General features: G+C 38.6%; 1 long non-coding RNA gene across 1 annotated transcript in view; it reads right to left on the reverse strand.

Annotated features, from left to right (window-relative positions):
* Positions 1 to 1924: 1924 nt before the first annotated feature.
* Positions 1925 to 15759, reverse strand: part of LOC125326703 — a 45812-nt gene continuing 31977 nt past the window's right edge. The window contains exons 4-5 of the long non-coding RNA XR_007203951.1: positions 14850 to 14920; positions 1925 to 6816 (exon numbers count right to left, since the gene is read on the reverse strand). This is a non-coding gene — a long non-coding RNA (uncharacterized LOC125326703). The remainder of the gene's footprint in view (positions 6817 to 14849; positions 14921 to 15759) is intronic.

The raw sequence follows: 15759 nt of genomic DNA on the forward strand, positions 1-15759 counted from the left end.
GACAGGAATGGTTAAGACAGGCTGAGGTGCAGTTGGTATTTCTGTGTTGTCCCCAGCTCAGCCCTCCTGAGCAGACCTGGCAAGGCAGCACAGTCCCAGGCACAGCCAGGTAACCCCACCACAAGCCCTGGACTTGGGCTCACAGGCTACATGGATGGGAAGCAGGCACTGTTCAGCAGGCAGAGATCCTTTTCACACACATGAACAGACACAGCTTAGAACTGAATTAGGGCAGGCACTACCTGGATTTGTAAGAGACAGAGTGTAAGAATCTCCTTCAGCATTCAAGTACTGAACTTAGAGTGCTTTAACTTGTACTAGAAACTGCTTATGGAGAGCTAGGATCACAAGCCCATATATCATTATACCGGCAAGTGCTCCCTTTGCATTCAAAAGGAATGGGGGGAATCTCACCAGAAAATGCGCTGTGCCTTCTGCAGTGTCCTCTGGGACAGCACAGCCCTTTACTCGTACTCAGAAAAATGCCTTAAACCCCTTTCATATTATATATGCTTCACTGGGAGCCTTGTACAGTCATGCAGGAGGAAAGAAAAATAATGGGTCATTAAAAAGATAGTTATATATTTCTTTAAAAATGGTTATATATATGCATATATAAATATGCAAGCATCTTTAGAGTACTTTTATTTGAAATACCATTAATAAAATCAAAACTTACTGATGAAACTCCACCCTCAGGTGAAGTTTTCTTTCACTTCAATGGTATATCTGCCTGAGCAAGGCTGTGGGATTTGGATTTGATACAAATAAAGCTATGAAATATTCCCTCACCAAAATAAAACAGTAAAAGAGCTGCTACTCTACCACCGTAACACTGTAATATTCAAAGTGTGTGCTATCGGACTGTAATTATGCCTGCACAGACAGTTGCAGGGGAAGCAGTGCACTATGTTCCCTTCTCCCAACGTAGATCTCTGCAGGTAATTTTAATGGGGCTGTTAATAACCTGGCAACCATCCCAGCCAGATGTAGCACATTTAAACGTTGTCCTTACAGCTTTGTCAGAACTGTTGACATGGCATGTCAGTAATGGAAAATTGCCACTGCACCCAGCAACCATCTTCATTATATGGAATCACATTGTTAATCTACAGCCAAATGCAACTTGAGGCGGAAAGAGAGTTTAGATTGCACCCATCTGTATACTATCACTCCAGGTGGCAGGTCGTTCCTCAGGATTAGAGATTGAATCAGTCTTTCCATCATCAATAAGCCCTGCTCCACAACAAGAACCTGTCAATCCAATATTTTACTTTCAGCACCGTGAGGACCACACAGCATGGTAATGAAATTTCCCTGTAAGTAGACCACAGGGATCTATACCAGAGAGATACATCTCTTTAAAAAGCTCAGGAAAATCAGACAGTGTGCTGCACAATCTGGACAGTAACTCGGTTTCCAGCAACACCCTAACTGTTTTATATGTTTAGGGGTGAGACCTACCAGATAAACCAGCATTTTAATGCTGGGTTATTTCTTATTCTTTTGGTAGTAATTAGTATTGGGTAATTATTTCCCATTTGGAAATGTTTGAGAGCCTCAGAAAAGACATTCATTTCTGAAACAAAACAAGCTTGTTGATATACAGCCGCTACATTAAATACTTCTCATCACATATTACAATTGACCCAGGCTAAAAAAATTGTTTCAAACTGCCCCATATTAAAACTTACTAGATATTATATATTATCTTTTCAAGATGCAGCTTAGCATCCTCCAGAATCAACTGGAATTTCTTCAAAGCCCCCTTGTTACTTGCAGTAGGCATTTTGTTGCACTGAGAAGTCTTCTGCCCCCTTAAATTATCCATCTCCTCTTATATATTATATGCCTCCAACAACATCACCTAATCACCATCTCCAGGACTTTCCTGAATCAGAAGTTTATTTCAGCACTTCAGGCATTTGGGCTGTCTGATGATAGGTTTATTTAAAAAATATATACTATGAAAATATATACATGCATTTTAGCTGCAACACATATACTTCGCTATTACAAATGAAACTACTTTCATAACAAAAATATAATGAGTGTGAAATTCTCATATTTTAACAAGCATCTAGCTTCTTAAAAGTATATTAATATTATATTACTGCATTCATTCCCACTTGGTTATATTACGGGTCATAAATTCAGCTCCCACACCTTTTTATTTCAGTGTTCATGTTTTATCTGATAATGGTTAGTTACAGCATGTGTTTTCAAAGCAGATGGAAATAGGAATAAGTTCATTTTCTTAGTTTTTCACAATCTATTATTGATTTTTGTACGTTTGTTAAACACCTAACAAGTTCAAGCTAACAATTATGATCATTAAACAGAAATGACTATGTGACACGGTCACAGAAACAGCTGAAAACAGGAAAGCAAAAGACATTACAGGAAAGCAGAAGACATTACAACTATGGAGATACAGAAACAGGACAGACTAAACCCCTATTTTCTGAAGCAGTAGGACTGGTAGAATATGCCTTTTACCTCAGTACATCATTTGGTTTTGGTTTATCACATCTGCAAATACAGAAAACACATTTGTTTACAAATATAGTTTCTTAGAAAACAGATAATTTGATTATTATCAGCATATTAATGTTGTGTTTACCCAAGAAGAAAAAAGAACACATCAGCTTTTTTTCCTGACCTCTCCTTTTTATTCTACTGACAGTGGGTTTGGATTGATTATGCTATTTGCTTTCTAACTACAAGGACTACAGTCCAGTACATATGGAGGGGGCTCTGCCCACAGGACTACAGGGCAGTAAGTTAGAAATCCCTGCTTCAGCTAGACTCAATTTTGTGGCTCATGGAAAAGAATATTAGTAAATATTCCATATGTGGCACCTGTTAAACCCACCCAGCACTGAGAGGAATGCAATGATTCATTTCTTCATTCTGTGACCACTTAATGAGAAATATCAGATTCAATAAATTATTGGTATGGACTTCAATTTAATCTGAAGGATAAGGATGGAAATATGGAACTTCACTCCCACATTCCTCAGTCACTTTATCATTTATAAAATAAGGCCACAACCTTTGCTGTATCCTGTTACTTTTTGTTGGAGGCTAACTAACTTGATGCCATGAAAGGAAACTTCATATGAAAAGAAACACCTCTACCTCAGAAAAAAGTTTATGTCTAGAACTCAAACTCCTCTATTTCTTGTCAGCCCCCAATCAGCCCTTTTTGGTGACCTTGGCCTTGCTTGGCAACACTTATAAGAAGATAAAGGTTACATTTACACTACAAGAAACATTCTCTGTATCAGGCCACCTGGTACAGTGCACTTGCATCTACACTTCCTTCGGGTTCAGTTTCATCAATAAAGGATTAACTCTGCCCAAAGCGTACTGCAGACCACACTGTTCAGTGTTTGGCTTTAGTCCCTTTGGCCCCATTTGCTGTTTTGTTACCCATCCTGAAAAAGGGGGTTGTTTTTTTCCTGTTCAAAGCATGCAAACCTGGCACAATCTGCTGGAAAGGTATTTTTTAAACACGATACTGAGTCTATATTGTGTGCCGTGGGTACAGCATGTGACATATGAAGATATTTTAGGGTGCAAGGTTTGCCAAGACAGTGCGGGAAGATCATGTAAACAAAGATACAAAAGCTTTACACAAACTTGAGTTGTCCCTGGAGTGAGTTGACTGCAAACCCTCATCCAGGTTTGATTTGAAAAGGAACTGACTGGTGTACTCCAAAAGAAAAGTAGGCACTGTGTATGTTAGTCAAGCAGGCTCCCAAGGGTCTACTGAGTCTTTGGGAAGTCAGGACATGACTCTGCTTCCAAGCACAAAGATCCCCCTTTTCTCAATTCCACTGCATTTTTACCTACTAGTGTCTCCTTGCCTGACTTGTCTACATGCTTACACACAACTATAGAAAGAGTTGGAAAAATTTAGGGTACCACTTTTCCCCAGTTGCTTGTTACCACCCAGTATTAGCAAGAAGCAGCACAGACCAACCTAGGTGGTCACTGCTATCCTCTGGCTGAACTTCTCTGTTTGATTTATCTCCCCATTTCTAGTGATAATCCCATGATAGAAAAAGACTAGTGCTGCAGAACCAATATTCCTTCTATCCCTTTCCAGTGGCCTGTGAACTGGTTCACTGCACATCCCATCTCATCAGTGTGTGGTAAAATATAACTGATCAACGTTTGAAGGACCTTTTTATGTCTTTTGATGGACACTGATTTTAATGCCATTCTTTGTGCAAATGAAACATCCAATGCAGACAAAGAAACAGCAGACGGAACAAAACTCAAAGGACATGAAATTGAAATGAACAGTCCATGTGTCATACCCCAAGGGATTTTGGCTCAGTGCTACAAGCATCTTCCAAGAAGATTAAGCATCAAGCATTAAATCTGGCCTCCCACTCCGTCACACTCAAACTCAAAGTATGAATTTTGTTACTGAGTTTCCAGGGGGGGAAATGTACTACCAAACTTTCAGAATCACCTTTGTATTTCTTGTATTTTCAGGTTGCCTGGGAACCTGTTGAACTTCTGGCATCAATTAGAGAAAGCTTAAAGCTACTCTTCTGGCTGCAAGTATCCCTCATGAGCCATCCACCTGTCCAGAAGAGCCAGATAATGGACCACTCTGGGCCTGCCTGTAACCCCAGAACACCTCCCAAGTAAGGAGTATTTCTAAAGCTGTTACCCTTTTATGACCCCTTTATATTGCCAAAGTGATGTAATTTGGATGAGCCCAATGGAGACTTAACTCTTTCATGTGCATTTTAAGCTGGTGAATGCAGAAATGCACCCCACCACAGTCCATGGTGAATTTATCTGTCACTCAGGCCTAATGAATTTCTCCTCTCACTAAGCAGCATTGCACTGAAAGTTTCTAGCTATATAACGAATGAGACTTTACAATGTATGTGCCCAGTTACAGAAATTCAGTGAACATACCTGTTTACATGAAGATAGAGGAAAGGTGGGTGATTTGTGAAGAAAGTAGCATCATCTGAGAAATCTCTTTAAAAGGATGATTACAGTCATGATGTGTGTGGAGGCATAGTGAAAGAAACTGACTTATATGGCCAGTTATAATATATTTCACATAATGGAGGAAAAGCTGAGTCAATGAACAATTTTGTATCACCATTATTGCTAAATGAATACAGCCCCCTTTATCACAGCTGTACAATATGCTGACTGAACAGGAAAACATGCAGTACACACAGTGCAGTGATTTCCACCACCGTATAAGTAAATGTCAGGCTTGTTTCATCTATTCAGTGATTTTCTTAATGAAAACGTCAGCATAATGCTGGCATTTTCCTCCTTTCATTTAATTCCTGCTCTCCTCTTTCATCCACTATTTGACCTTTGCATGCACTTGGTAGCTTGCCCAAGGTGCTGTCACACCTTCTTTGCTCCTCTCTAATGATGGTCTTTCACTGACAGATTCAAACAAGATACTTGGGAAGGAATTGCTGTTCCCAGTACGATGACGAAAATCTGAATGCTTCACTACTTTAGTAGTAGGTGACTTTTCACTTCTTCTCGAAAAGAATAACCAATGATTGCTTACCAACATTAACGTGTTCAAATAGCATCCTGTTATGGTAGTCTAGGACTCAAGAGAAGCAGGAACAGCTATTGCACCAGCAGCACAGCAATACTAAGGACTAGTAACTGCTGAATGAGTCAGATGATTAGTGGAATATGTTTTCTCAGCACAAAAGGAAAGTGATGACACACAATTAGAATGAGGGGAGCTTTACACAAGACAATGACAAATAGGAGTAATGTGAGTTCTATAAAATAGGGAAAATTATATGCCATATTGACCAGTTTTGGTCACCACAATACAAGAAAGATATTAAGCTGATAGAGAGCATTGAAAGGAGAGCAGCAAAGATGATGAAGGGCCTTGAGGTGAAGCTGTATGAGGAGTGGCTGAGTGGACTTGGTCTGTTCAGCCTGGAGGAGACTGAGGGGAGACCTCATCACAGTTACAACCTCCTTGTGAGGCGAAGAGGGGGGCAGGCACTGATCTGTTCTCTGTGGTGACAGTGACAGGACCCAAGGAATGGCCCGAAGTTGTGTCAGGGGAGGGTTAGGTTGGTTATCAGGAATAGGTTCTTCACCCAGAGGCTGGTTGGGCACTGGAACAGGCTCCCCAGAGAATGGTCACAGAACCATCCTGACAGAGTTCAAGAAGCATTTGGACAATGCTCTCAGGCACATAGTGTGACTCTTCGGGATGGTCCTTTGCAGGACCAGGGGTTGGACTCGATAATCCTTGCGTGTCCCTTCAAAATCAGCATATTCTGTGATTCTGTGAAAATCAGACCCCAATTATAGTACCATGTTGCACAGAAAACACTTAATAATACTCTTGAGCTGGTAGCTGCCCTGAAAGATCAACACTTCATCTGGATACATATTATTTCCAATAGAAATACAAATGAATCATGATTCAAGCAGCTGAAATAGGAAGAAAGATAAAAATTTTTTGTTTTTTACACATCCTGATTGTGCACCATTTTTCCTGATATCTGAGGAGATCTGTCTCCACTCTACTGTGTTTAACAGCCTCTTGCATGTGTTAGCCAACAACTGACCTCACAGCAGAGCCAGCAAGGAAGGACAAGGTGTACAGAAAATTCTGGAGTGACTTGAAGAAGGAATTAGTAAAAGTTGACCAAATCCAAAGCTTCCTTCCTCAGCAGTGCTTTCTTCAGCGGTGCCATTCTGCGGGTTTGTTCTTTCCTTCCAGGGTCTCTATATACTCAAAGACCAACTTTCCACCACAGAAGCTCCTTCTCCTGCCTCCTGGAATGAATAGAACAGACACAATTACCTTTTCTACATAATTCTCCCATTTCTTTATGATATTCTTTTACGTTGCCTGTGGGTTAAGAAAGGAATGGGCTAACTGCAAGAACAAATAGTTCATGGCTAGTGGGTTTCACAAGGTTCAACAAGAGACAGACACAGCTGTCTGGGTTACACAAGTACCTTTGCTGATATTGTGCTATGTCAATATGGTGGTTTATCTACACACAGAAACACAAGGAATTCCTATCTCGGGTATAAAGCAGTTACTAGCAGCAGTTAAGTCTAAACCAAAGATAACCTGTTTGGGGAGCGGAATTATCAGCTATTTAAATCCCTACCTACATGGCATAACAAAACATTTCACACAAAAACAACTAGGCTATGAATTTGACAGGTTTCTTCTGTGCCACAAGTCTCTTACTGTTAGTCAGGTCTCTACCTGTAACACCTATAATCAGTTTTTCCTCATAAAAATGTGGATAAAAAGAAGTTAAAATAAGGCATACAGCAAGGTTTTGAACATAATAAGCAGGCTAAAATAGTCAAAGCTTTAGCTAAGTATTTTTCTCTTTTATCAGTTCACTGCATGCTGAGAAAAATAACATACAAAAGAAGGAAAAGTATTTCACATGCCATAGGAAAATATTCACAGTCTGAAAAAAAGAGAGAGCAAAAGGATCAGAAGTCAGCAAATGACTGCCGTAGGCCCCTCTCTGCCATGGTTAATAGCAGACAGGCACATCAGCACCAGATCAGCATCTCTGAAGTTTGGAACACCGACAACTTCTTTAACCAACTTCAGACACCTGTGATTGAGACTTTTGGCCATGTGCTCCGTACAAAAGCATAATCGAATGACAAAGTTCTGCTGTAATAAATGACTCCATGTAATGGTGAGTGCTACAGAGCAGATTGCTTATTTCTAGGAGTGAAAGATACAGTACTTGTTCAAGGATAATCTGATAATAGATCACAAGGAATTCCAATGCCACAAAAGACTAAGCAGAGCCTTGGGATTTCACCAAGAAGAGGGACGTAACTAACCTAACACAATCTAATGATGGAGGAGATTCACTGCAAGCTGATATACTGCTATACAACTGTCTCTTGTCTTGCCTCATCTTAAGGAACTGAAATGTTTTCCATAATGGGTCATAAAGCCTGTGTTTTCCCCTGCAGCAGAAGCCAACAGGTTTTACTTTGTAGGAAGGAAATCTGCACAAGCAGTCTCAAACTATGGAAATAGACCACTTCTTTCAGCTAAACAAATTCAGTTCAGTAATACAAATTTCCTATGTCCTACATGAGAAAACATTCTTTATCAGACCCTGCTAAAACAACACGAAAAAGATTATCTGATTGTAGCTCATCCTTCAAAACTATCAGTTTTACACCAGCTACTATTTTGTCAGATAGCATTTGTTTGTTTGGACGGGAAGGCTGCACTGTTGTGGTAGTGAATTTTACACATTGGGAAGTTTTTTATATGAAATATTGCCTCTTTTTGTATTGGTAAAACTGAGTTAATGGCAACCAAGACATGACTTGGCTAAACAACACATGAAGAAAGGCAAAAAGTGCAAGTCTTAGAGTCACTGGAAAGACAGAATTAGAGCAAGCTTTCTGTATCATCCAGAAGACGAAAATGCATAAAACGTTGATTTTAAATAGGAGACAAAATAAGGAGAATAAAGCCCTTGAAGATATAGAGAAAAGCTGAATTTTTTTCACGAAAAGAGTTGAACACACACCTTTCCCTTTCCCTTCAGAGTTTGGGACCATTATTCCATAATGCTCAAGGGAAAAGTAGAAAGCTCAAATAATTATAAGACCATAAGCATCACCATTCAGGACTGAATGGCCATTTTTATTTGCCAGGAGATGTGTTGTCATTAGATTTAATCTATGTCCTATTTCATTCAAAATAAACAAGTTTGCTTTCTACTTTCAGCCATTATTTTTTCTCATTTGCACATTTACCAAGGTTTATAACCTTTAATGGATGATCTTTTTAAAGCTGAATACTTGACATTGCCAGCTACATAACGCATAAGCGACAGAGTTTTTCAGGATCGAGTTAAATATTTTCCAACCCGTACAGGCAGAGAGTTTTTAGTGTGTTGTTACCCAGGAGGCTTCTCTAATAGTCATTCCCATCTCTGCCCTGGAAAGTAAATAACTATTGGGTTATATTTTCAATTCAAACTTTCTCCTTCCCATCTGTTTTTCATCCCGCAACATAGTTGATCAAGACTAGCTGTATGTCTTTTGCTGTGGAAAAATAAAAAAACCCCAAAAAACTGTATATTATTTTTTTTCTTTTTCATCCAGTTCAAGATACAAATAGCTCAGTTTTACGTGCTTCCCCTCCTCTCTTTCCTGATCCCGTATAACTTTACACAGTTTTATAGACTGAGAGAAAGGGTAAAATTTAAGGAGTTTTAATGACTGAGAAATTTTGAAAATAGCTGTTTCTGCTGCAACACATTACTGAAGTTTCCCAATGATATTTTTTCACTACACTAATTGTTAATCTGAGTAAAAGTTGCTTGTTAATTTAAGTGGTTTATTCTGCTTTGTTGCTTAGAGCCCCAAGTTCTCTTTTAAGATGTTCTTCTAGAAATACCTATGAGCCATCCTGTAAAGTTTCAAATATAAAGCTTGTTACCATTTAAAGTAGATAACATTAGGTAGTTAGAAGAAGTGATTCCATGACATAAGTCAAATAATTATAGCAGAAATTAAGGAAACATAATTTTTGAAGTACCATAATTCTCACAAAAATTCCCCATGTTTGAAAGAGTTTGACCAAGATATGCATTTCACACGTTCCTGTTGCTTAAGAAGTTGTGTTTTATTCATTTATAATAATAGGCTACTTTATTATTATTCTCAGTGAATAATTTTGAAGGAGAGCATAGTAATGACCTAACAAACCATTAGTTCAGAATTTGAAAATCAAACAGGAAAATTTATTTGATTATATTTCTTAACCAAGAGAAAAGTCTTAAGTAGTACTTGAGAACTTTCTTGATTACCATGATCTCAGCTTCATGGCTGATTCTAAGCCCAAACAGCCCAACTGACAACTCATGTGCTTAATGTTAAAATAGCACTGAAGTGCTTTAAACCAGGAATTAAATATTTCATACAGATATGATCAGAAGCATGTATTCATCTTGGACAGGGAATCACATTCCATTTACATACCTCCTTGTCTTTGAGTATATGGTCTGAAGTTCAGAGCCTTAAAAATACATTTATTTCAAAGGGTGCTGGATCTGGCATTAATGAATAACTCTAGCTGCAGTAATATGCTATTTGAAAATATTTAATTGAGCTCTGAAAAACTCCATGGAATACCAAAGCAACTTTTAGTACAGTTTGACTAAATTCAATGGCCAAAACTTTGTAACACTTCTGGGTCAAGCCCTAGAAGAGCTGAAACTAGAAGACTTGATGGCATAACCCTGATTGCAAGAAAACTAAGCATCAGGATGTATCCACGTTGCCTCTGCAGAAATAATATGTTCATTCAATGTCATCCAGAGGGCAAGCTCAGCAAGTGGGCCCATGGCAATTTCATGAGGTTTAAAAAGACCAAATGCTGCTGCTGCAGCACCTGAGTTGGGGCCACTCCCGTTATCAATCCAGGCTGGGGGATGAACAGATGGAGAGCAGCCCTGCCCAGAAGGACTCGGGGGTGCTGGTGGAGGAGAGGCTGGACATGCCCTGGCCATGGGCACTCACAGCCCAGAAAGCCAAACATGTCCTGGGCTGCATTCTGAGCATCATGGGAAGCAGGGGAGGGAGGGGATTCTGCCCCTCTGCTCTGGTGAGACCCCACCTGCAGTGCTGCATCCAGCTCTGGGGTCCCAGCATAGGAAGGACATGGAGCTGTTGGAGTGACTCCAGAGGAGGGAAACCAAGTTGATTGGAGGGATGGAGCATCTCACCTGTGAGGAAAGGCTGGGAGAACTGGGTTTGTTTGGCCTGGAAAAGAGAAGGCTTTGGAGTCACCTAATTGTGGCCTTCCAGTACCTGAAGTGAACTTACAAGAGAGCTGGAGAGGGACTATTTACAAGAGCCTGGGACGACAGGAGAAGGGGGAATGGCTTCAAACTGAGAGAAAGTAGGTTTTGATCAGACTTGAGGAAGAAATTCTTTACTGTAACGATGGTGAGGCACCGGCACAGGTTGCCTGGAGAAGCTGTGGATGCCCCATCCTTTGAAGTGCTCAAGACCAGGTTGGATGGAGCTTTGAGCAACCTGGTCTAGTGAAAAATGTCCCTGCCCATGGCAGGGGGTTGGAACTAGGCGATGTTTAAGGTCCCTTCAAACCCAAACCATTCCTAGGACTTATACTGAACACAGTCAATAAATTTGTTGCCTTGGAAGGAAGTAATGGCAATAAGCAATACTAGCACACTACTGCAAGTTTTCAAAGTTAATTGAATCAGCATATAAAAATGTTTTCCCTGTGTAATAAATCTCATTATAATCAACTACTCTATGGCAGGCACTTCCCTATGATATGCAAATTTCAATTATTTATTTAGAATATATTCAGCATTTTCATATGACTCCATTTTCTGTTTAAAAAATTTGAGAGTTGCATTAAATACCCAGCTCTCCTTTGGAAAATGTTATTAGCAATATTGTATGCCAACATAATAAAGGAGCTTTTCAAATATCCAGACTACAAATATACTTTGGAGCTTCCTGGTTAAATCTGCTATGCTGACTTCTTTACAAGATGCAACAAGGAATGAGATAAATGTTTAAGGATATTTTACCTATTTTTTCCCCACACAAGAGAAAAACTTCATGATATAATCACTATTTACTTCCATGTTAAAGTTCAGTCTCAATGAACTCGTGCTGTAGTTCCAAGTGTAAAAACAACAACATCTATTGAAGGAGAAATACAGACCACTGACAAAAATGTACTAGTGATCCACTAATGCTATGAATCTCTTCCTCAACCAGTGTTGTTAAACATTCTGGAGAATAGCTAGATGACCGTATTCAAGGTGAAAAAATAAAAAGGAAGCACCAGAAAACAGATGCTGTCTAATGGAACCTTTTCACAGTTTGCTGAGTTTCTCATTGTTTCTTGTCAGACATGAAGAACATGGCAAAAGAAGTCATACACAAGCCACACAATGAGATTGCAAGTAACAGAGATATGGAGCTCTTTTTATTCCCTGAGTAGCAAATGCTTCCTCTCCATCATACTTACAGTGAATACAGAACAATGAGACCAAAACTTGTCCAATGGATAATTATTATTTAAATTTGTAAAAAGCATGCTTCCTTTTGTGAATCTAATCCTGTAATCTCAATAGGAACTTTCATGATGATGGCCATATTTTAAGATTGCAAAACTCAACCTGTGAGTTTCTGTTCTTTTTTCCTTTTTATTGTTTTTGCAGTAAATTGTATAGAATAACACATTACTTCAATGCAGACTAGACTGTCACTAAAAATAATTTCCAAAGAAGAATTAACATTTAATAAATTCTTCATGCTTATTTATTTTTTGGGATTCACATGGAAAAATTAAATTTATATGAAAGAAATAACTGAAATATATGTATCACATGGTCAAAAAACTGAGCAGTAAAGCATACAGTAGGAAAACAAGGATTCGTAATTAAAGTAGATTAAATCATATACTTCCTCAAAATGAGTGGTGTGTAATCAAAAAAAAACTTAGAGACAAAGCTTTTATATATAGTCAGTATATATACACCTCCAGGTATCATAGGAAATTTGATCATAGACAGCTAAACGATGAATGCTAAACTGTGATAGAAGGATACATCAAAAAAAGACACTTGAAGGTCCATAAATAAACCCCAGCTAAGAATTGCTTGATGCTAGATTCAAATATCAGCATGTGAATAATTAGTTCCACCCATCACAGATACTTCTCCCCTTTTTTCTTTCTGCCCCTTGAATATTTAATTGCACTTTTCAAAAGAGAAGAAATTCAAAAGGAGCAGTAATTGTAGAAGATCCACTGGACAAAGCAGATACATAGAGGATGTAGATTTCAATCTCCCCTGACCCCACCTCTCTGGCTGTGCCTCATTGTGACAGACATAGGAAAAATAAGTAACTGCAGAAAAGGAAAGAATCTGGTAAGGATATGAAACACCTTCTGAAGTTGTTCATATGGGTTCTTATCTTCAGCATTTCCTATTAACTGGATGTAATTGCTCTGTGTTCTCTGGATTCCATTCTGAACCCTCCCTTGTACAAGGCAACAAAGACAACCTGTAGATTTTTGACATGGTGATTGGTTTTGAGGATGGTTACTACCATGTTGAATGCTGTGCTGCTTAAATGCCACTGGATATGTGCGCCCCTTGGCGATACACAGGCAAACAAACAGGGACTTCTTTTTTAACTGGTGCAAGCTAAGAGGAATTTTTGACTATTACTAAAAACCCATTCTGGCAACACTGTATAGACTCAACTCCTGTGAAAAGTCTCAAAAACTATTTCTGAATACGATCCCTACATTCAATTGGGCAAGGAAGACAACAACCTCAGGTTCTAGTTTAGGTTGGTAATATCTCTTTCCCTGCAGATGAAAGTTTTGCCTGTGATTTTTGCTTCTGTAGAGGAAGCAAAGTGATTGGTTTTGTCTGCCTGTGTAGCTTTGAGGTCTGCCTTCACCCTTTCCAAACTAATCCAATAAAATAAAAAGTGCTCTGGAAAGCATGACTCCTATGAGACAGGCATATTCTGACTTTCAGGGAGAAAAAGTGTCTGCATTAGGATGATAAATGACTGACTATAATTAATTAATCAATTAATTGATTTTACAAGAAAATCCAGTATTAGAAGTAGTGGCCTTAAATACACCGTGACCTGCAGTTTTATCTGATAAATTATGCTCCATCAAAATCCACACTCAGCAGTTATTTATTGCGCAAAGTTCCAAATTGGATCTTCTGAATTAATTTGGATCCTTTTTTGCATTTGTATTGCCGCTCAAAAGGGTTCTTGTAAAAATCATGTATAAAAAAGGGATATACAATGTTTACAGTAGGAACATGCTTGACTTTCTATGATATTAAAAAAGCTTAGCAAAAGGGAACAATGCTCATCATCTAAATGTCTGGTCTAGAAAAATTACTCCTGGGGTAATTTCAGGATGCTGCTCTCCCTGGATTCAATTTATGGTCTGCATCTACAATAAAGGGCAAATGTCTCTGCAGTTCCCTGCTGAAATCAGTGTTGGGCTTGTACTTCTCAGTCTCACGGCTTGGAAGAATGCCATTGCAAAGGAGCACGGAAAAGGGAAATGAGCCACCGCAGAGAAAGTCAAGAGTGAAGATGCACTTCAAATCAATTTTGCCATGAAGTTGAGCTCTTGTTATGTCTGGTAGGAATGGATTTTAACAGATAGGAGAGAATAACCTCAGGGCTACTATTCTCCTAATCACACGGATTTTTTTCTTTTTCTTTTTTTTTAACTTTTCTGGAAAGACCAAAATGTTAAAGATTATTTTTAAATATTATTTTAATGGTGCTGAATGTCTAATTAAATCTCATAAAAGTGGTTCTGTCTTGGGAAAAAGATGTTATTTAACCTATAAAAATGTTAAACAGATTATTTAAGTGGGACTGTTATTCTAACTGCTATGTTGTAATGGTGGAAGAGATGATGGAAGAGACAAAAGAAGCATCAGTCTGATGAAATATTAGAAAGAAATTTGAAATGGCATTTGACAACATATCAAATAAAGGGCACAATTTAATAAGGGATCACAATTCAAATATTCACTAGTATTTAGAAGACTACACCATTTCAAAACCCACTAAAATACGTTTTTATAATTGGTATCCTACTGCACAGGACACAAACTGAGGAATAAGATTTCAGAATAGCTGAAAAATCACAAGAATTGCTCATAACCACTCAAAGGCTTTTCCACAACTAACTGAAATATAGGTCATAAGTCTCAAAAAAAAAAAAAAAAAAGAAGAAAAATTCTGCTTCAAATACTTACCATAAACCCATCACAACAGTTACACACATCAGCATCTTTGAGTTCAGCTTGCAGCAGCAAACAGTTAGGTACTGTTGGCAAAAAGAGAAAGCAAAGTTTGTTGCTATAAATTTCTGGATTATTGCTCAAAATATCCATGTCTACAGTGTGGTTTAGAGTAGCTTCACGGTTAGAATGTATTTGGGGTTTGTTATCATTTGGGCAAGCACGACAAGATCTTAACAACTCTATTTGAAACATGCACAAGTTCGTTTACACTGCCTACTGTGCTGCATTGATTCCTATCTCTTTCCTGGGTTATTTCACAAACAAAAGGGTCATAGCAAATGTACACAGAGCCAATAAGCCTACAGACATTAACTCCCCCCTGCTCCCCAAAATCTTTATATAACAAAATTGTGTGTGGTTGGTTGGTTGTGGCTTAGATACATCGCCAAAAGAGTTTTCACCGACTCGCCATTTATTCACATTGCAACATTCTCAAATTCACTTCATCTATTTTTAGAGACAGACAATAAACATTTATGTGATCAAAATAAATAATACAGGACTACTGAAACATCTCAAAGGCTTTGCTATTCAGAATGGCATCAGCTCCTGCCAAGGAAGTACACTCAGCACTAGCCACACTTTAGTTTTCAGCCATCTATTTTTGACATAATGAAAATGCCTTCTCTCTGAGTACATGGCCACTCTTCCTCTCTTACGTCAGAGTCTAAAGCTATCGAGGGTAAAAGATGTATGAGCCTGTTCAGACTGAGAGAGCCAGCAACTTAGTCAGTATGTTTCTTTTTTTAGTATTTAATATCTTTCCTGACTGCAGCAGATTTCGTGTGCTTGGAAGTTAACACTGAAATATTTGGACTACCACTGTTTGAGGGACAGTGACCGCTGAGACAGGACAGTGAGC

Source organism: Corvus hawaiiensis, chromosome 5 (genome assembly GCF_020740725.1).
Source record: "Corvus hawaiiensis isolate bCorHaw1 chromosome 5, bCorHaw1.pri.cur, whole genome shotgun sequence".
Lineage (NCBI taxonomy): Eukaryota > Metazoa > Chordata > Aves > Passeriformes > Corvidae > Corvus > Corvus hawaiiensis.